This window comes from Petromyzon marinus, chromosome 1 (genome assembly GCF_048934315.1).
Source record: "Petromyzon marinus isolate PM22_M1 ecotype Great Lakes invasive population chromosome 1, UKy_Petmar_22M1.pri1.0, whole genome shotgun sequence".
In the NCBI taxonomy this organism is placed as follows: domain Eukaryota; kingdom Metazoa; phylum Chordata; class Hyperoartia; order Petromyzontiformes; family Petromyzontidae; genus Petromyzon; species Petromyzon marinus.
In genome coordinates this window covers 34353578-34374936 of record NC_133667.1, presented here as the reverse complement: position 1 = coordinate 34374936, position 21359 = coordinate 34353578, and the positions used below count along the sequence as shown (strand labels likewise).

General features: G+C 43.6%; 1 long non-coding RNA gene across 2 annotated transcripts; it reads left to right on the top strand.

Moving 5' to 3' along the window:
- Positions 1-1236: 1236 nt before the first annotated feature.
- LOC116940478 (uncharacterized) lies at positions 1237-19644 on the top strand. Of its 2 annotated transcripts, none has more exons than XR_004402553.2 (4): positions 1237-3526; positions 11951-12007; positions 16517-16653; positions 18867-19644. It is a non-coding gene; the product is annotated as an uncharacterized LOC116940478 (long non-coding RNA). The 2 variants fall into 2 exon arrangements; XR_004402555.2 differs by lacking the exon at positions 1237-3526 and adding an exon at positions 11139-11517.
- Positions 19645-21359: the final 1715 nt, after the last annotated feature.

Genomic DNA, 21359 nt, shown 5'->3' with positions numbered 1-21359 from the left:
CTAAGGCAGTGACTTTTATTAATATGTATTTTCTGGTGTGTATGGTGCTTTTCTCAGACCTTCCCTGTGATCTTTATATATTTTTTTCCATCAGCCCCACAGTTAAAGATTACATGACTCGATTCCAAGATGGTCATGCCACATCAGAGATGATATTACTTTCCCCAATTTCTCTCCACTTTCCTCCCGCTTTCATGTCTCCCCACCGATCTTTTTGATGCTCTGTTAGAGATAAATTGGCACTGTCGCATACAAACGGCCTGACGTACTGTACATCATCATAATCGTCAGCCTTTATCAATCCATTGCTGTATGAAGGCCTCCTGAGCTGCCACCATCTCTCGCGATGTGTAACTCCACCTAACATTCGCACATGAGCGGAATTTATTGCTCCATCTCCTCGGTGGACATCCTCTTGAAAGCATTCCATACCTTTGTAGCCACACCATCTTTATTCTTGATAACAATGAAGATGACGATAATAATCAGATTTTTTTTTATCCTGCACAATATTTCAGAGACGTAAATGACCGTGACCCTGGCATCAACCCTTTTAGCGATGTCTCCTGCCCAAGATCACTTACCTTTGACAGTCACTACGATGCCATTGACTTGTGTATCATTCACAAGTCTACGCGTTCTTCTGTCCATCTCTCACATATACAAATTACATGTTAAACCTGTGCAATACTCGTCAAATTGCGTTCCACGCGTTGGCAGAAAAAAAACTTAAACAAAAAAGACTCCCCTCACCCTGACATCTGTTTCTCCATACCCTTTCTGTTTTTTAAATAAAATAAAATAAATTCGATGCAATATTTTCACGCACAGATTTCACTATTTTACGTGATGTCTATCATGACAGCACACTTTTGCATTGTCATAACCGCCGTGTTGCAGTGTAAATTGATAAGTAATGAGTTGCTTTGAGACCTGGGGAAATAAAATGATTTGGAGATGTCTCTAAATTGCATGTCTTGGGACTCCAGAGACTCTCACTGCTTGCTAATGGGGCCATGATGATTTAAAATTATGTGTCACTTAGGGGTGTTTTCGTAAAATTATGATAAAAACCTTGAAATAAGATCCGAGTAGGGATCCCATATAATTAATTGCCCAATGAGGTGTCTCTCTCCTAGTTTTAATTTAAATATTCTTGTAATTGCCTCTTTGCATGATGTTTTCCAGAATGGTTCAGGTAAACCGGCATAACAATGCAACTCTGATACACATTGCTATACCGCTGTGCCACAGCTAAAACAACTATCATCACCATTATCATCCATGTTCAATCCACTGCTGGATGAAAGCCTATCCAAGATGTGTGGGTCATGAGGGTTATTTGACCATATATCACCACTCTGGCCATTGTTGGCTTGTGAAGTAGTGTGCCAAGAACCAGTTCAGATACTACTAATCGCCGATGTTAACCATGGCCGGGAGTTTAACTCTGGTGGCCTGGTTTGCGTTCAGTGCGCTAACCTCTGTGCTACAGTTGATAAGACTCGTCCTGATAATTTGGAGAGGGTTGCCCTTTGCTGTACTGGATGCATCTCAAGAATTCTAACACGAGGAAGTAAAAGAAAGTATATATATTTTTTTATCAACAATGCATTGTTGTTGTGCTGTGGTGCAAATGGAAAAGCCTTGTCAAACGATGATTTCGGGGCAATCTGGTCTGTGTTGACACTGAAAGAAAATGTGGTAATACGAAGTGGCAGAAGATGTTCCTGTCTTTTTGGATAGTTTCTGCTGACTCGTAAGGTCTAAGAGGTGACCGCTGCAAGCACTTTTTGTTTGCTAGCAGAACAAACAATAAGAGTTACTCCCTGGGAAATTAAAACCCTCTCTTTGTTTCAGCACTTTCCTCTCGTTATAATGCAAATAATCATAAAAGTAAGTACTATTTTCTGTTCAAGCGCTTTTTTCTCCCTATAATCCATCATCATCATCACGAGCCATGGTCAATCGACTGTTGATGGAGGAGTCCCGCAGCCCCTGGCCACCCCAGCCATGGCGGCTACGTATGGTGCCAAAGAAGTTCAACATACGTACATACACCTCTCGAAATCCAATTCGCTCGGATTATTGTGCTACAGTTATTTTAGTAAGGTTACCCTTCTATTTATTAAAAAATACACGTTGTTATAGGTTGTGTTTTACCAGCGATTTAAAGAGGCGTTGCTCCTTGGTTTGTTCAGGGACGAAAATCAGTCCACCTACCTGGTATATTTCTGGCAGTTGATATTCATTCAACGCATGCTCCGATTGATGCGAATATCTGAAATGCTTTGTTATTTTGACAGTTGTGAGCCAGTAATACGTCTCACTTTAAGCTATAATTGCACCACAGGCTGCTTTAAGGAAAACAGGCCCTGGGAGAGCTTTTTTTGACTTATGATTATTGTCTTAAATTATTTCCATGTGTTGTTTGTTTACGTTTGCGCAATGAGCCTCCAAATTTGTGGTATTTAAACTGTCCTCGTTGGACGCGAGGCGAGGCATTATGCGTTACAAACATCTGGTTTTGTCTCTGCAAGCTGCTGGACTGGCTGTATGTAAGCTTCATATTTTCCAGCTGACAGACCACCGTAAACAAACACTGTGCACTCAACACAGCGACAAAAAAACATCACGTCATTAGAAAGAATTGTAGGTCACTGAGAATTTAGTGAAAAAAAAGTTATTTCATTTTCAAGAGAGGCAGTCTGCAGGGTAATAACATCAATTCTCACGGGACTAGTAAATGGCATGCAAAACTGTGATGGATGTTTACTTCCCAAAGCCAGGACGATATGAACAATACCATGTTTGCCTTTCTCCCTACACACACGTATGTGTGTGTTTCCCCATAGGGAAGCGATATCGTAGTGGCTAATACGCGACTCTACATACTCGGCGACCTGAGTTCGATTCCTGCTTATGGTAAAAAAAAATCAGCGATGACTATCTGAACTGGTCTTGGGCTTTCCCCTAGGTTGACTCAGCCTTAGATGATTACCTGGTGCAGTGTGTCCATGTGTTCTGTACAGAGCCTATTTCGTACACATGCAGAGCTACTGTAGGCCTATGTCTCGGGTGTTAGATTGAGTGCTTGCATGTACCCAGATGGGTTTTTACAACAAATATACACCTCCGATGTGTTTATGTGTTACACCGCAACGTTGTTCGGAATTTTCTTTCCACGTTTACCTCCACAAAGAAGTTCCCAGCAGAGGGAGTGCAACGTCGGACACCAGGCGTGTCGGACAACACTCGTTGGTTCAGCTCAACGGCGTGAAATCTACGCGGGGAGTTTTTCTTTTTCTTTTTTACAAAGAATCCTTCCATCTCGCAATCGCGAATCGATGACGTTGCCTACAGGGGGAATGAATAAATAGCACAAATTTAAATTTTGAAATGTAACACGTACACCTTACTTTTTTTCAGCCCCTTGGGAGCAGAACCCTCCAGGAAGGAGCGTGAGGAGTGTTGGAGAGGTGCCGCGCAACATTAGCTCAGCACCTCCGCAGAGATGAGCAGAATTGTAAGTGCGCGAAGTTAATTTCTGACAGAGCACAAGTACCTCTTATTATTAGTATGAAGAGTAGTGTGCTGAATGTTGGATCGTTCGAAGAACCGTGTTCACACTCTTGCACAATGGATACATATCTGATGTGTGACGTCTTTTTGTCTGTTCGGTATAAGCTATGATATGGACTATACATTTATGCGCTGGTGTATGTAAATGCAATCAATGAAATGGCTCTGTTTTAATGTAATAGTTATATTTTGTAGTTATTTTTAAAGTGAATAAGAACGTAAATACATTAGAAATGTTTCATACATGTAACTTAAAACCCAGAAAAGGACTGTTTCCAATGATGGTAAATATAGTTGACAGTAAACAACACAGCGATAAAACGCTTTGCGTTAAGTACCAAGGGTTATTCATCACTAGCAATGTTAACGAAACAGCTTTTCTGAAATGAGCTCATGCAACGTTGTCACATTTATTAAAATGAAACGGCATTGATCCTTGGAAAAATGTATATCAAAGGCGATAAATGTGACGATTTAGAATAACCGCACAACTGAATTTAATCTCTTGTATTGTAATAGGATCTTCAGTAACACATCTAATCAATATGGGACCAATGCCTTCTCTGATGTGCATACTCAGATTTGTGTCCCATTATCTTGATAATTCACTTCATGCTTTCCCTGCTCACCGTTGCTTTACCTTTTTCTATAATATCACTTGAGCTATTTGGCTGAAAGCTTTCTTTCCTTGAGCAATCTATGTACAACAATGAACGCATAAGTACCTGGTACTTTACAAATACACAATCAGTGCTTTCACACACACACCAACATTCTGCCTCCACGCGCTGAGTGAGACCGAGTAATTTAGACTCTCGCTGGATGCCTTGCCAACGGAGGTTCTGAAAATTTAATTCTTTAACTGATAATATTCACCTTTCCGGCAAATGAAAAGCTCCGGTTTCTTTGTCGTTTAGCCGACAGCCAGATGCATTCAACTCTAGTCTGAAAAACTGGCTCAGAGATCCGAGGTCCAAGTGTCTCATTGTGTATGTACAGCATACACATGTATGTACAGCACAAGTGTGTTCCGTTATTTAAGTAATCCACAAGGCTCAAGGGGAAAAACGAAAGAATATTTTTTCGACAAATTCCAAACTAAAGAGAAATTTAACGTGCTTCGAATTCATCGCAGTGCAGTTTTTTTTCTATTGTTCATATCACAAACGCAGGTTGAAAGCGGAGCTACATTAACGAGTTTCGATATCCGTTTTTGGTCAAAAATCAAAACCTTGCACTTCCGCAAGAACAACAAAAAAAATGTAAGCAGATTTTCTGCTCACATTGCTCATCTATTTTTTGTATACCATAAATGCTGCTCAGAGAGCCAACGGGACTGGCTGGCTGGATGATGATGATGATCCCACAGCTGGTGGGTTTTGAGAGTTTGCACATCGGATGGATGTGGTGCATCGACATTTTTTTGTATACCATAAATGCTACTCAGAGAGCCAACGGGACTGGCTGGCTGGATGATGATGATGATCCCACAGCTAGTGGGTTTTGAGAGTTTGCACATCGGATGGATGTGGTGCATCGACATTTTTTTCAAACATCCTGTAAAACCATTTACTCTTGCCCTGGACACGCTCTGAGTTAATTGCTCAGAATTATGAATGATGTATTTTGTTTAAAGTGGCATTGTGAATGTTATATGAGGCGTCGGTGACGCTTAATTGCAATCCAACAGTTGTGAGAGAAAAAAATAAATGTTAATAGCGCTTTTAATTAATAAGTCAGTGGTGATATATGTTACATTAATGCAGCAATTAAACTTTGCGTAATGGTCCAAAAGACTTTATTGCTAACAAAGTCCATTTTTAATGGATGCATTAATAAATTGGTGCATTTTTTTACGTGATAACAAAAGCTATAGCCCGATCGCAGCTATTACATGTGTAGTGTTGCAGACTCTCGTGAGCTCTTGCGTTTCGTTTGACATCCGAGACAACTTGTGAAAATCGGTGGGCGCAAGGAATCGCGACGTATGAACAGGACCCCAGCGAGGACGTGGATCGACGATGAGATCAGTTGTGTGTGCCAGGTCGATCGTTACTTCGCGAAGCCTTGAAGAGGTGGCAGCGGCTTAGGGGAACTGCCCCCCCCTCCCCTATCGCCCCTCCCCCCCTCGCCCCTTCTCCCTCCTCCTTTCGTACGGCTGATGCAGATGCAGGGCAACACCTACAATTTCACATTCAGGTGGTCAATGCCAGATGCACCGCGTCAGGAGTAGTTGAGTGTGTCATCATGGATGTGATGTCTCCTTCGTGTTTTTGAATCGGACGTTGCGTCGTTACATGTCGTGCGGTCTGTTCTGGGTGAACACAGTCGCACACAACTGGAGAGTTTTCCATTTGTGCATCGGGCATCCGCTGGTTTATGTGGATGCGGTGTAGGGTGGACCATGAGCTTCGTGGACGATCAAACAACAGGGATCTTCTGCGTCGGGTCTTTCACAAGGAATGACCATGGCTGATGGCGATGAAAATGTTAATGTGCATTGACAATGTATTGCTGTGTAGCATAAACAACCGCGAGTTTAATGAACTTTACTGCCAACGCAGTTATTATTCCTCGGATGTGTAAGGTGGTGCTGTCCAGATTATATTATATATTTTAAAGGATCCTTTAATCCTCCTGCCAGCAATTACATCTGTGCTGTTACGCCTTGTTTGGGAAATACTCTGTAATCCTTGCCACTCATTTGCATACACATGAAAGCTCAGTCTACACTCTCATGCCTCCCAAATGAGATTTTTTGTTGCTCAGAAAAAAAACACGTTGTAAGGGGCCCTACACGAAGCCCTGTAATTACATCGTGTAATAGATGGACCGCTGCTCTTATCACGACCTTTGGCTTTGCAGGGGTTTCACTAATCCAAAATACTGACATGTTTTTAACCATCTGCGTATTTACAGGTCACGGTGGCTGCCGGTTGAGATTTGATGCCATCTGCCCCGAAACAAAACGAAACAGATGAATTTATGAAAGACAAAACACATTACGAGGTCAAGTGAGCTGACAGATGTTGTCTCTACTACTGGATTAAGAATAGCCGTTTTTGGTATCATACGCGGCAGGCGTCGATAAATAAAACACCAATGTAGCACAGAACTGTACTGACTCTGCTAAAGGTCATATCGGTAAAGGCGCAGCTCTGTAAACATCTTGGCCACACCACCGCTGCTGGAAAGGCCTCCACTCGAGTGAGAAATAGCCAGCCTGGCTCCTACGCTGTCCAGACATCTTGGAAAAAAGTTGGAGTAGCTACACGTGACCTACTGATAGACTAACTGCAGTGTACCCATATATGATTTAAACAAAACTTGACCCATTAATTGTTTTAACTGCTGTGCTGGAAGACCAAGAGTGCAGTGTGCTAATCGTTGCTTTGTTGCAGTGCCCATACCAAACGCGGTGCAAGTCTTAAACGTAGCAGTTTTAATGCAGCAAAAACACATTCGACGAACCCCGAGCAGATTTCACAGAAGTAATATCGCTATGATGAACATCAGCAGAGAGCAGAACAAAGCACAACAACATCAATTTGCCGGTATCACATGAAGTTGCTACAAGCTTGGGTTCTGTAATATAGTAGATATGTATGTGTGTGCACTAGCAGGCTGCTGGCCATTTAGAAAGCTGCAAGTCGGTTGTACAAAACTCTGTTCAGACAATACAATAATTTTATAATAATCATCATTATTTACAGGATTTTGCCACTCCGCTGCTGGATGAATGCCTCCGAGGACAATGATGCTCACGGGGGCTGTTTGACCATATTGCTCGGTGCTGCTTGAGGAAGTGAGAGGATCTCCCGTGGTGTGGTTCTGGATGTTACATCGCTTGCTACCAGTCTGAGCCATGGCCAAGAATTGAACTAAGGTAGCCGAGTGAGCAGTGCGGCGTGCTAACCACTGTGTCACCGCTCCACCCTGTGGATATAAAATAACCTTTATTTCACTTGTTGGTAGAGGAATTATGCAAACGAGTTTGCAAATACCAGCCGGGCATTATTTGATAAGACCGATTGCTTGCGTTTTTATGAAAGGTCGCCTGTCAAAACAATGACTGGCACTAAGCTGATTAAAAAAGAAACTCTGTGCTATGAATACCACAAATACCTATTATGCAACAAGTACCCAATCGCTGTTACGTCACGCAGTAGGAATCGGTGGCAGCTCCAGGCTCCAGTTCTAAGAAAGATAGACACGCCACTTCGGATTTGTTTATTTTTTTCAGTCCCAAGTGATGCAGTTCGAGTTACTGAGCGACGACAATGTGATGAAGATGTCACCATGGCCAAAGCCGTTGGTGCCATTGCACCTCGCCAATGCGTTTAACCCTCTCCCAGATCCCACAACTGCTGCACGGGAGACGTGTGACCTCCACGATCTGCCCTGACAGGTCTCCCACCATCTACCCTGAAGGTCTTTCTCTTCCCCATAGTCGTTGGACTCGTGGAGACAACTCCGACATCGAGTCTTAAGACCGAGTGAGGCTTGTTTAAGATAAATAAATTACGTTAATAATTATATCAGCGCTTTCTCTAGCAGATGGGCTCATGCAGTCCATCAGTCCGAGCGGCTTCCCAGCAGAACCGGTCTGATGGGAGCCCATCGCTCGGACTTTAATCACCACACACTTTCATTGTCTATCCACTGCTGGATGACGGCCTCCACACTCCGCCCAACTCATGCCTTCATCAGCACGGTGGCGGCCAGTCGTACAATAAAATCCACCCGCGCTCCTAAAGCACCCGTGGTTGGAAAACCCGGAGATGGAGTTTACTGCCTCCTCAGGCCCGGTGCCACGGATTGACAACTCGCCGAAATAGTAACGTTCGCAATCGTCGGCCGCGTAGTCCAGCGGTCAGTGTACTCTTTGCTAATAGATGGGAAAGTAACCTTTCCTAATCGACGCATTGCTCTTCGCAGCAGAGGTGCGTAAGCGCAATTAGCACAGAAATCTCAACACATTTGTCAATAACAATGTGACCTTATGAGCAAAAGCATCGTATAAATATTCGTCTTTTTAAGGCAGTGTTATTGCTACTGATTGTGAGCGGGTTTTATTTAGATATAGTAAACCTTTCATGGTTGTGTTTATTGCTGGGAGCTTGGCCTTTGGGCCTGTGCTCAGCAAGCGTGGTAAAAAGTAAAAAATAAAATTCATCAATGAGCCAGCTTGAAAAGTGGATGTCGAATATTCGTTACCACCCAGTAATTGCTGCTATGAGAAATTAACAAAGCGCCCTATTGAGGGGGTGTGGGGGGGGGAGTAGAGGCCTTTCAGAAATGGTGGAATTATGCGTGGTGAAGAGGCCAGTGTATGACAGCGTTGTGGACTGAAGCCAAAACATAAAAATTGCCTTCAGAAAATTCCAAAATTGAAATAAAGTCGCCCGTGTGTGTAATTACGATGTCTTGTCGCCCTTGATAAAATAAAGAGTAGATCTCTATTTTGCTTATCAGCCGTTAAAGCAAATAACATTGACTCAACGACAATGTTACAACAACAATAACCCCTTCATTCATTAATTTACTGAAAACATCTTAATATAAAGAGCACCACAGAGCCGGCTCACCGCCTGGCTGCCTTTCAGTTTGTCTGTGGTTCTCCGGCGATTGTGAGGTGCAATTTGCACGAACGACAACGCAATATGCAACTAAATATTGTTATAATTATACGTCTCACTAGCACAGCCATCGCTGCGGTGGTTCGCTTACATTGACATGCTAATCTCTCACAATACAATGGCCACCTCAACAGCTGCGCCATCGTGGAGGTATATCAGCTCTACGATCTTACATTTACATGCAAATTTCACTCTAGCCACGCCCACTTACCCTTGGGCTACGCCCATCTCAAGCCTATATAACATCCTGCTTCAGCAGCTCTCTGATCTTACATTGACATGCAAATTTCCTCTCTAGCCCCGCCCACTTACCCTTGGGCTACGCCCATCTCAAACCTATGTAACATCCTGCTTCAGCAGCTCTCCGATCTTACATTGACATGCAAATTCCATCTCTAGCCCCGCCCACTTACCCTTGGGCTACGCCCATCTCAAACCTATGTAACATCCTGCCTCAGCAGCTCTCCCGCTATATGTTTTTCACCTGATGACGATTGCTTGTGTTGCAATCGAAACGTCGTGATATTTTTTCTTATTTTTCTATCTACGTGGCTTTTCCGAAAGACCCAACGAATATGAATTTCTGCAGTGACGAAAGCTTTAAGTCAAGATTATATGTAACATTAAGATGGTAGCATAGTTTGTTAGTCCATTGTGTAATGAACCCAGTGACCTGAGTTCCGGTCTTAACCATGGCCAGCATCGGTGGGCAAGTGATGTCTGAACTTGCACCAACCCGCACTGACCAGCATGGTGAAGTATGGCAAAAAAACAAAACCTCCCAATGCCGACAGTATAGGATGTCCTTCATCCAGCAGTGCATTGACAAATGGCTGTAAATGACTACCATTATACACTTTCCAGGTGAATTATTAGATTTCAGGATGGTTGTGGTTTGGGGGAGGCCTTCATCCAGCAGTGGATTGACCGTGGGCTACAGATAATGACAAACCCAAGATGACAATGCCAGAGTAAATTGCAATAACAATCTTGCACAGAGTAAACAAATTGAAGAATACATGGATAAATAAAAAAAAACGTATAGATGTCCGTTCTATTTAAATAGGACGGACATCTTTCCCAACAAATACAGAAGACGCGTTAATTAAGCTTCCTCATGAACGTAATTTTGGGAACATTATTACACCTGCTTAGATGAAGTAAGCTAAATTTATTAAACTTCAAATCTAGATTGAAGCTACATTTAATTGATTTAATTAGCCGCCTTTGTGTGCTTAAAGTTTATTTAATGATGAAATATTAAAACGCAGAAAATAATTAGGATATACTGTGGTTATTATTTTCAAGATTTACATTACACAGCGTGATACGTGATGTATTGGGGTCTCAAAACAGCCGCAATAAACTAGCTTATGCCTTCTTCATTGCAATGTTATTGTCTTCTCTGCAGATTTGCTTTTGGGGCAGAACAAGAAAGCTGTGTCTTCATCCCTCTCGATTACCAGAGACGCTTTAGGGAATGACCGGAGAGGGATTCAGAGTGAGGGGGGGGGGGCACACATCAGTCACGTGATTAGGCTTGAGGTGATTTCGATGTATAGATATACAGCCGTGAATATTACAAGAATTGTCTTGCATTCTCCAGCTAAACTTTCACCATGATAAGCACTCCGGCTGGAACACATTTATCTATGTGCATGTCTTGGTACGAGGAATAATAATACTGCTCCAAAGTTGGCATGCTTACACAAGTGCAACTGGAGCACATTAATCTCGAAAGCCTTGCCTGCAGGCCGATGGATTAATCATTCCATTCTTTCAACAATTAAACAAGCCCCTAACCTTCTCATTTATATTCATTCCAACAGGGCAATTCCCCAAAGCAGGGAAAAATAATATGCATTTGTTCAATAACGCACACATTAAATAAAAAATCCTGCATGCGTGCGCAATGTCTTCGACCAGATCATACCGAATGCGCCTGACCATGATGGACATAAGGAGCCAGGGAGAGTCAAGCGTGGTTAGCACGTGGATAGGTACATTCTAGGTTTGTTTGGCATATCGCTGTGATGTCTGTCAGGTGCCAGTAGATGACTGTACAGCAGTGGGTTTGGTCCAAAGATAGATTTGGTTCACTTAGAGGCGTGTATTTTGCTTGTGAATCGAATCTATCGGTGTGTGTAGGTCTCAATGTGTTTACGATCACGTGTGGGTTATCAACACGGAGTCCGGTTTCCATCCACAAGCCAAACACTCAGTTACCGAAGTGGTCAAACGTCCCTGTGCGGGACCCTCCGGAAAAATATTCTCGAGACTCAGTGACGTTCTCAAGGTACACAAACTGACATTATTAATAATAATATTGTATGTACGTAGCTAACCGTGCTAATCGGAGGTGTAGCAGGGGAAGGACAACAAACTTAACACAATTAAACCGATGTTTGATTGCGTGATTCTAAAAGACTATCACATGGCACGACACAAGACATCATGCAATATTAATACTTTGAGGTCATGTGGGAACCGTTGAGATGCGGCTTCTGTTTTTTTCAAAGGAGATCTGGGATGAAGTGGGAATTTAAACACGTGACTTGCCCGAGCCGTCGTACGCTACAGGGAATTAATTATTCAGCATTGATTTAGGTTTATGCAATATTTTCGATTTCTCACATGACAGAGTTGGGTTTATTTTGCTCTGGTTTTTATTCGCTTCATTGCTTTACTCTTTGTTTGTTTGTTTTGTTTTTGCCGTGTTGATTGCCCAGGTCACTCCGGCAAACGATACTATCGTGGTCACTTGAGTTCTCGCCTGGTTAAACAAGGTAAACTTAAACAAGGTCAACTTGACTTAACTTTCACTTGCCCGCCAAACAAACTCTAGCCCACTGAGTCGTCATGCTGACGTAAAATACTTGCATGCACGCGTACACACAAACAAAAGACAAAGACCCCTCATATAGCCTTAACCGACTTTTGGGGCAAGTGCTCTTAGCTACTAGCACCTATGAAGGCGGGAACAGCACACGATGGGGTGAGTGGCCAGCACCACGCCCAGCCGCATTTGTCTCCCCAATGGCGATGTTTAAACTGCCTCAATTGAGGCTGAGTGACCTATGGGAGGCCCAGGAACGGTTCAGATAATTGCCACTGGTGTTGGGTCGCCGGGTTCGTAGCAGCAAGCGCTAACCGTTGCACTGCCGCTCCACACACGCACCCATGCATATACACGCGTGTCACACATCCATTTGTTGTTTCCACGCTTAATCATAATATTCCAACTTAATTCGGAGCAGGGTGCCTCGCGTTGCACGAACATGCTGTGATCACCAGCCACTTGACCTCTGCTTGATGTGCCATGCGCATTGTGGTTGTTGATAATTTAAAGAAGCTTAGTGCTTCGGCTGTCGAGATCTGGCCCGAGCCGGCATCTGGGGCACAGGGTAAATAGCTAAAACAAATTACATGCCCCTTTCCCACAGGCCACGCCAGGCCACCAGTGTGTGATTAGTGTTGCCATACCCACACGCACAAGCACGCAAACAGAAACAGCCAGTTCCGGGAATAAATAAATTTGATATTTGTCCAACAGTATATGCAAACTAGAAGAAAAAAAATGTCCATGCTGCAGCCAAATTATAAACAGCCTTCATTTAAACCGGGTGATATTCTGCACATTTTCTTTTGCAATGGAGACTTGGGACATGTGGAAAAAAACGATCAACGTGACCTCGTGCATTGTTGCGTGTTTGTGATCAAATCTCGGCCTTCGTATGTCAATTGTCTTGCGACGTTACTGCCCATATGTGTGCCACTAAGCCCTGCATGGGGCTTCTAACTTGTTGATGCATATAATAGGACGGGCCCTTGTTATTACTCGAGTTGTTCATCATTAATGTGTGGATAATCTTCTCAGCTGGTATCATGGGCCTGATAATTGGTATATGATGATAGATTCTTGTGAACAATGCCAGAGCAGCTTTATTGTCCTCTTTTCATCAGATGATTGACTCCCAATCAATTCCTGGATCAATTTCAAGGTCCCACTGCACGTCTTCATGATCACCCATGGACTCGCCTCGCCTGCCTCTCCCCTTCTGATCTCACGCCACTCTGCTCCACTTTCTGCTCCAGGAACCAAACTTTTTTGTCAAAGCACCCAGTCAACCTTCGCTCAGTGGCTCTTACCCAGCCCACTCTTGCCAATGAGAATCTATCCTGGTCTATTGAGTTATCACTTTGTTCTACAAATTTAGACTTGAACTCCTCTGTTACTCTCATAGTCTGCAACTCCCTTTTCCCAACCACCCACATTGTCAATTCCCTGCCATTATCCAAGTGCACACTCAAGACCTTACATTTGCCCTCTACTATGAATGTTTCTCTCTATTAAATAATTATGTCCACTGTTTCTGGATAGAAATTTTAGATGCAGTTGCACTTAGACTCCAGATCAATAATAGTTGTTTCCATAAAGAAGATCCATGAAGAAGGTACCCCACTACGGCCCATCGTGTCCACGGTCAACTCTCCTACCTACAAGCTAGCCCATTTTTTATCGGATACTCTGCTTCCCTTCACTGGCAAAACCACCTCAGCAGTACTTAACTCAACCCAATTGGTTTCTATTGTCAAGGACATTGTACTGTCTCCTGACGATTTCCTCGTCAGCTTTGATGTGGCCTCTCTGTTCACCAAGGTCCTAGTGCCTGACACCATAACAATAATTGAAGACTTGGTCCAACATGGACTGAACCCTGATGTACCTGTGCTGGTTAGGCACTGCCTCACCAAAACTTACTTTACCTGGAATGGTACCTTCTACAAACAAAATGAGGGTACCCCTATGAGTTCCCCCTTGTCACCAGTGATAGCCAATGTTTTCATGGAGAAGTTCTAATCAGACGCCATCCAGACATCCACCCTTCGTCCTTCCCTGTAGAAGAGATATGTGGATGACACTTTCGTCATTTGGCCACATGGCCTCCCAGCATTGAAACATTTCCGAGACCACATCAATTCCAGACACCCATCCATCAAATTCACCACGAAAGTGGAGAAAGATGGCAAGCTGCCATTCTTGGATGTTCTGTTTGAGAGGAGGCCTGATGGCTCTTTGGGACATTCTGTTTACAGGAAGGCCACCCACACAGATTCCTACTTGAAGCCTGACTCCCACCACCACCCGGCTCAAAATAGTTCCCTCATCAAAACACTATACCATAGGGCTCATTGCATTTCTGAGCAACACCACCTGGCCAGTGAATTAAAACATGTATATCTGGCCCTCAAGATGAATGGATACTCTGACCGTACTATCCGCCAAGCTGTTTCTCCCACCATACAGAAACAACCACCTGATACTCTGATCAAAATCATCACGTTGTCATACATAGCAGGCGTTACCAAAAAGATTTCCAAATTTCTAAACAAACACAAGATCCAGGTCCGGTTCAATACAGTACACAAAATCTGTGATCTGATCCCATCCGTAAAGGATGTCATTCCTGAATTACACTACCCCGGTGTTTACAAATTGAGTTGTACCTGCGGTGACTGCTATATCAGGGAGACGAAATGACATATTTCTGACCGAATTCGCGAGCACAAATCAGATATGAAACACAGCAGAACGAATTCTTCGGCCGTAGCTGATCATTGTTTCAACACAGCGGGTTCTCATGATATTGTTTTCTCCGATACCAAAGTACTCTGCAAACCTCCCGGATATTACCAAAGATTTGTACATGAAGCCATGCAGATATACAAACATAGACACAACTTCAACCGAGAGGATGGTTTTAAATTGAGCAATCATTGGAAAGATGTCATCAACCAAGTCAAACTGCAGCTGCCTTATAATTGTACAGCCATTTCCATTTCTTCCAGTTGGTTGCGCTCGCTTTCGACAACCGCTTGCGATTGCCTTCCTGTCCCCCTAACCCTCTGTAGCATAACAAAAGGCGGCTTAACTTAGTCCCCCCCCCCCCCACGGCCCTTCCAGGCTCCTCCCCCTCCCCCCCCGCCCTTAACCTGTATATAATCTCGGGTATCTTAGAGCTCTCTTCACTTGATACAGCAATTTTGCTGTGACGGTTTCCACCTGAAGATGGAAGCTTGTGTTGCCTCCGAAACGTCGTGATTTAATTTAGTTGTTTTCATTTATTTTATTTTACCTACGTGACTTTACCGAAAAAAACAGAGTATAATAGTTGTTTTGCATAGACAGTGGGTCATTCTAATTGCCCGCAGCATTGCTGGGTAGTGAAGAAAATCTAACTTTTAAAGTTGGTGGCAAGTACCATTAATGCTCGGCTAGGTATTCCTGGAACGAATGTAAATAAACGTATGCATGAATTGATGGCATGCTTGGAATGAAACTGGGAGACAGAAACAGGGACATATTGATCAGAAAAAAAACATGCATATTGTACACATCATATTCACTGTTCCGGAAAGTATTTGAACAGGATACATTACAAGAAGGAATGTGACCAGTGGATGAGACCGTCATTGGAATGGCAGCCAAAGTAGAACACACCTCTGGGAGTAAGGATGACCACCACCGCCACCAAGATGGAGTGACGAGATCAGCTCGTGCGTGTCGGAAAGACGTATTGCGGCAATGCAGGACCGCGAGGGATGGTGGCATAGTGATTAGGTTTCATCCAGCAATGGATACATCATCACTGCTGCTACTGCTGACGATATTCTGCTCCCCATTGGTGGCGTGGACTTTTCTCAGGGTCACTCCGGGTTTTCCCTCTACATTTCGAATCAACGTGCGTTTATCATGTTTGGCTGCTATACATTTCCACGTGATAAGCCACTTCTTTGAGCTATCATTTGTAGCAAGCTCGCTTCTGAAAAAGAGCTGTATAGCTCGGTGGGCCTTACCTGGTAAAATAAAAAAATATATTTACAAAACTATATATCATAGAATAGATTGTATAACCAACCGTGGACTGTACTTTGTTAGCTATGATATCTAATCATGCCAGGGTAAATATGTGTCTACGTGTAAACCATTTCTATAGATGACCAAATGTTAAGTTGAGTTCACGTTTATTTTCTTTAAATCAGGTGAAAACTCAAGAGACCAGGATGAGTCTCATTTGAAAGAGTGAAAGAGGTCACCAAAATGAGAAGTGCAAAAAAATTATACGGAATACAACAATGAATCAAATAGAAATCAGCACAAATATAACCATGTCGCATGAGAAAATAAAATCCAAATTGCTCAAACATAAATGCATTGTGTTATTAACCGCGCAATTATTGATTGATAACAAATCACACTGGCTAATCACATTCCCTTGTGCATTTTTTTTCAGATTACTGGGTGACTTTCTGGTGGAGGGGAGTTCATTTCTGGAGAGAAAAATAAGAGTGGGGCTCTAAGTGTGCCAGTATATTGTGTACGCACTCAAGCAAGCATTCAAATGGCCCCTCGATCTGTCACAGGCATGAGGTAAATTGATTGAACATGCTGCTAATTCCACAGCACGATTCGTATATGTTCTGTAGCTGCTTTTTTGTTGCATTAACTTAAAAGCGAAATAATTCGTGTTCGACAGAATTATACAGGGTTTATTTTTTTTGGTGAATTAATTTAATCCCTTTTTGTATCCACTATGAATAACGTGTAATGTATTTATTAAAAGTAGCAAGGAACAAAATGTGATGGCGTTGTTATTTATGCATGTGCATGCGCGTGACACATTAAAGTCGAAGCTTTTCTTAATGCCAGATTTATACTTTGTACACCCGTTGTGTTGTGAGCAAGGCATGCGTGAGGCAGTTTTAGCATAGTTCTTCAGCTGCGAATTCTCATCATTACAGTACGCGGCTAATTGGTTAAGAACGTCAAGATGATTAAAATGGTTTGTTTGAAAATCATTGTTCTTGATTCACAAAATGTCAAATATTCCCGTTGTCTGCGTTCCACGCAATTCGTAAGCGTGTCCACACCGGTGCCTTCTCAGCATTGAATTGTGTTCATCGTTTCGCTGCTGTGCTATGCAGTTGTGGGCCATGCATTAATTTACATGCATCTATCAAATTAAGAGGGATGCACACATTAGCAGGGACAGGTTTGGCAGCGTTTTGCAGTGAATGCGATTCAACCTCGGGGTTGAGACAAGTTTGTTCCCCTCTGTTGTGGGGATGTTTGGGAAGGCCTTCAACCAGCAGTGGATATATCATGACTGGTTATGAATGTTTCTAATAGCTGATAGTAAAAAAAGCCATTCTCAGAACGTTTGTCAATTTATTTTCTGGATGAAGGCCTCCCCACGCAATCTTTAGAAACATTAATTGGGATTATTTAGAATATTTTGTTGCTGTAAATGTCCAAATGATAAGCCACTTTGTTGGGCTATGATTTGTGGCGAGATCTCTTCTGAAAAATGAGTTAATACTTCAGTGGGCTTTGCCTGGTAGGATGGGGATTGTTTAGTTTTATTTGTATGTTTGAGTGATTTATTTACATTTCTTGTACTTTGCACTCCTATCATGTTTAAGTACTGTTTGTTGTTGTAACGTTCTTACACGCCCCTATTGGACATATGTGAAATAGAGCTTTATAGCTCATCGGATTCCTCCAGTATAAATATTTCATATTGATTCTGATGTCAGTCATGGGGGTTGTTTGACTGTACATTACCACGCTGGTATTTTGTGGGTTGGTAAAGTGAGGACGATTGGAACAAGTACAGGCATCACTTTCGGCTGATGTTAGCCTTTGCCAGGATTTTAACTTGCTGATGTTTACACCTCACGCCGGCTACTCGTTTAAGGCCCCGTCAGATAGTCTGTGGGTTAAACTCATTTGTAAATCTTGATTTGAAGCTTTCGTGACTGCAGGAATCCATACTCTTTGGTTCTTTCGGTAAAGTCACGTAGGTAAAAAATAAATAAAACAAATCACAACGTTTCGATCGCAACACAAGCAATCATCATCAGGTGGAACAACCACATTTGTAAATGTAATATTACTAAATACGATATCAATTCCATCACTTCACTTTGAAGCTCACCTTTACTCCGAGTAGACTTTAACACTGATCTGAATCAAACGTGGTTTAATCGGGCAGTTAATCAATCGTTGGAAGCCGATCATTGCAGAAGTTGGCGAGTGAGTGTTTCACCGCTAATTAAAAGCGGCTCTTATGATGTCGCCGATATGAATCGCGAAACGGAGGCTTGGCATCGAGAATGTTCCTTGTTCTCCACGCACACACAAACACGCACAAAGCAACAAGACACAACATCGAGAGAGTGTGGCGGGCGAGGCTGCGGTGAACGATAAGACGATTTTATATTGTTTTATTTCAGACAGAATGTATCTTATATTCTTAGTTCTTTCGGTAAAGTCACGTTGAAGGGAAACAACAAAAAAATAAAAAAATATATAAAACAATAAAAATTCTCACGACGTTTCGACCATAACACAAACGGTCGTCTTCAGGTGTGTTGGTTTGCATAAATTTATTTTTAAACGGTGGGGACGACCCTGCGATTGTGTTATGGTCGAAACGTCGTGAGAATTGTTATTGTTTTATATATATTTTATTATTTTGTTGTTTCCCTTCAACGTGACTTTACCGAAAGAACTAAGAATATGAATTACTGCAGTCACGAAAGCTTCAAATCAGAATGTATCTTGTTGTGTTTTCGCTGTAGATCTTAACGACAGATTCCAGTAAAAAGGAGAAGGATATCCAGAAACGGCGAAGCACTGCGAGTAATGATTGGAGCGAGTGCTGCGCAATGGGGAACACACGGACGTCGCCATGGAGACGACCCTGCGATTGACGGATGATCTCGCAGCGTGGCCGACGCTTCCTGTAATCAAGGTGTCAGCGTTCAATTTGATGCGACGCCTGATCACCTCTCATTAATTTGCTCCAAAAAAAAGGGGGCGGTGGGGGGGGGTGAGAGGCGAAGAGAGCCCGGATGTAAAATGCGTCATCATTAAAACGTGTGCGCATAAAAAACACGAGAGGATGCCTTTTGTTGTTTTTAAATGCGTAAGTGCGCGGCGTTTCCACGAAGGGATTTGTTGAAGCCGCTTTGGTTTTTTTTTTGCGGTACACAACTGGTGGCACACGGATTGCAATACAATGTTTGATCAATGTATTAACGAATACGACGTTTACAATTATTTCACGTACCGATGTTCCAGCAAAACACGCCTAACGAATTGACCGTGGTGTGCGTGTCGTGTATTGTTGGTGGTCATAGAGGCGATTGTCTTACGTCGGAATTACAATCGCCCTTTGCAACAAACCAACCAACAAACAAACATCACACACGCGTCTTAAATCTATATTGAACCTGTGCAGATGCCGAAACAGGCGCGAGCATTTGTCGGGCGCGCGCGCCGCCGCAGTCACGTGGTGGTACCGTGGGCACGCGCGCGCGTGCGTGCGCGCGGCCCCCTTGTAACCGCGTGCACGCGCGCGTGGCCATGGTAACGGCGCGTGTGAGTGGCTGGACGACCCCCCCACACACACACACCCACGGCCCCGCAATGCCTGGAGGGGGGGGGGGGCTTCAACGCCGCCGCTGACCGTGCAAAGGGGGTGAAGAGATGTTCAATATGTATAAAGGTGCAGCCCTGCAAATTTTCTCACAATCTCCACTCAAAACAACACCGCGGGGTTGGTGGGAGTAGTAGGACGTCCACGAGAGGGAGCTTGTCGAGAACTCCACCTCGAGGTGCAGGTCGGCGTTCTCTTCCACTCTGACCAAGACGTCTTCAAAGAGGTTGTTAATACCCACACTTTGAACGTGTCTTATGTTGAACTTCTTTCGCACCGTACATAGCCAAACATGGGAATCGGAGGTGCGGGTGGAAGGACAACAAACTAAACACAAAAACAACCGTTGTTGAGAAAATAGTTTGAAATCTAGATTTAAAAGTGCATAGCTCCAGTGGCTTCCTCATAGCGGAAGAAAGAGCTTTCCAGATGTCTCCAGGAGCGCATGTGAAAGTGCACGATGCAGTGACCATCTTGTCGACTAAATGTGGATTAATAAATATTCTGATTCTGGTGTACCCGTGTATGCTGCTGAGCGGACATAGGCTGGGAGATTTAGTACACTTGTAGCGAGTTCAATTGAGTCGCAGACGAACTCTTTGGAGGCAACACATTCATTAACACCTTCACACGGGGTAACTGCCCCTTTACAGGATAACGTCTTATGGTGGTGACCACCAGGCTAACTACACTAATTACACCGCAACTAGCTACAACGGACCGGACCCCAGCTTGGGTCCCGGTCCACGTGTTGGAGACTCGATAGGATTTCGAAGGTAGACGAATGTTTATTCAGGATGAACAACCAGCGCTGGTCCCTCTGGGGGACCCGGCTTATGTTCTCCGAGGCGTGGCTGGCTCCGCCCTTGGCCACGCCCACCTTCCAGAATCCTCCAGCAGGATCTCGACCCTGACCACGTGACCACCCCTAGCCCCCACTTGGGGCCCCTGTGTAGACTTAACCGGTCACGTGTCCTCTGGGGTTCAACCAGAGTACCAGGGCCTATAGTAACCCCATTCCCTATCCTGTAGGGGCTGGCACTGCACGCCAATCGTGGTGCCATCCAACGCTATCGATCAGTGCTCACTGTGCCTCTCTAGGGCCGGCACCACAAAGTGACATCCCGCGATGTAACTACACACTTATTATTTTAAATTGTTGCAGAATCGAATTGAACCCGTGTGCAAAACATTACACCACGGTAGCATCTCGCTGTTCAAAGCCTAAGACATCTTTCCCTCAGTGGAGCTGAGGGTGGAGCGGTGGCTCAGTGATTAGCACACCGCTATGGACCTGATGACCTACGTTCATTTTCTTCCCAGCCACAGCTAATATAAGTGGTGAGTGGCATCTGAACAAGTTATGGCTGCCTCTACGATGCCTTTTTATTGCCACAACACCTCTCCATTAAGTTTTAAAGTATCCCACCACGTCACTTTATGTCTGTACCTTTGCTGCCGACCTATGGGCACTAGATTGGCCACCATCGCAACTTCCTCTTCATGGTAAAAGTTTTACGCTTTTGTTTAGCTCTATTTGGAACTATCAATTGTCTTGCCCTATTATTCTGTGCAATTGCTGTCATCCTCTGCATTAAAATGCCAGAAGCTTGCTTTGTAGTTGCTCTGCGAA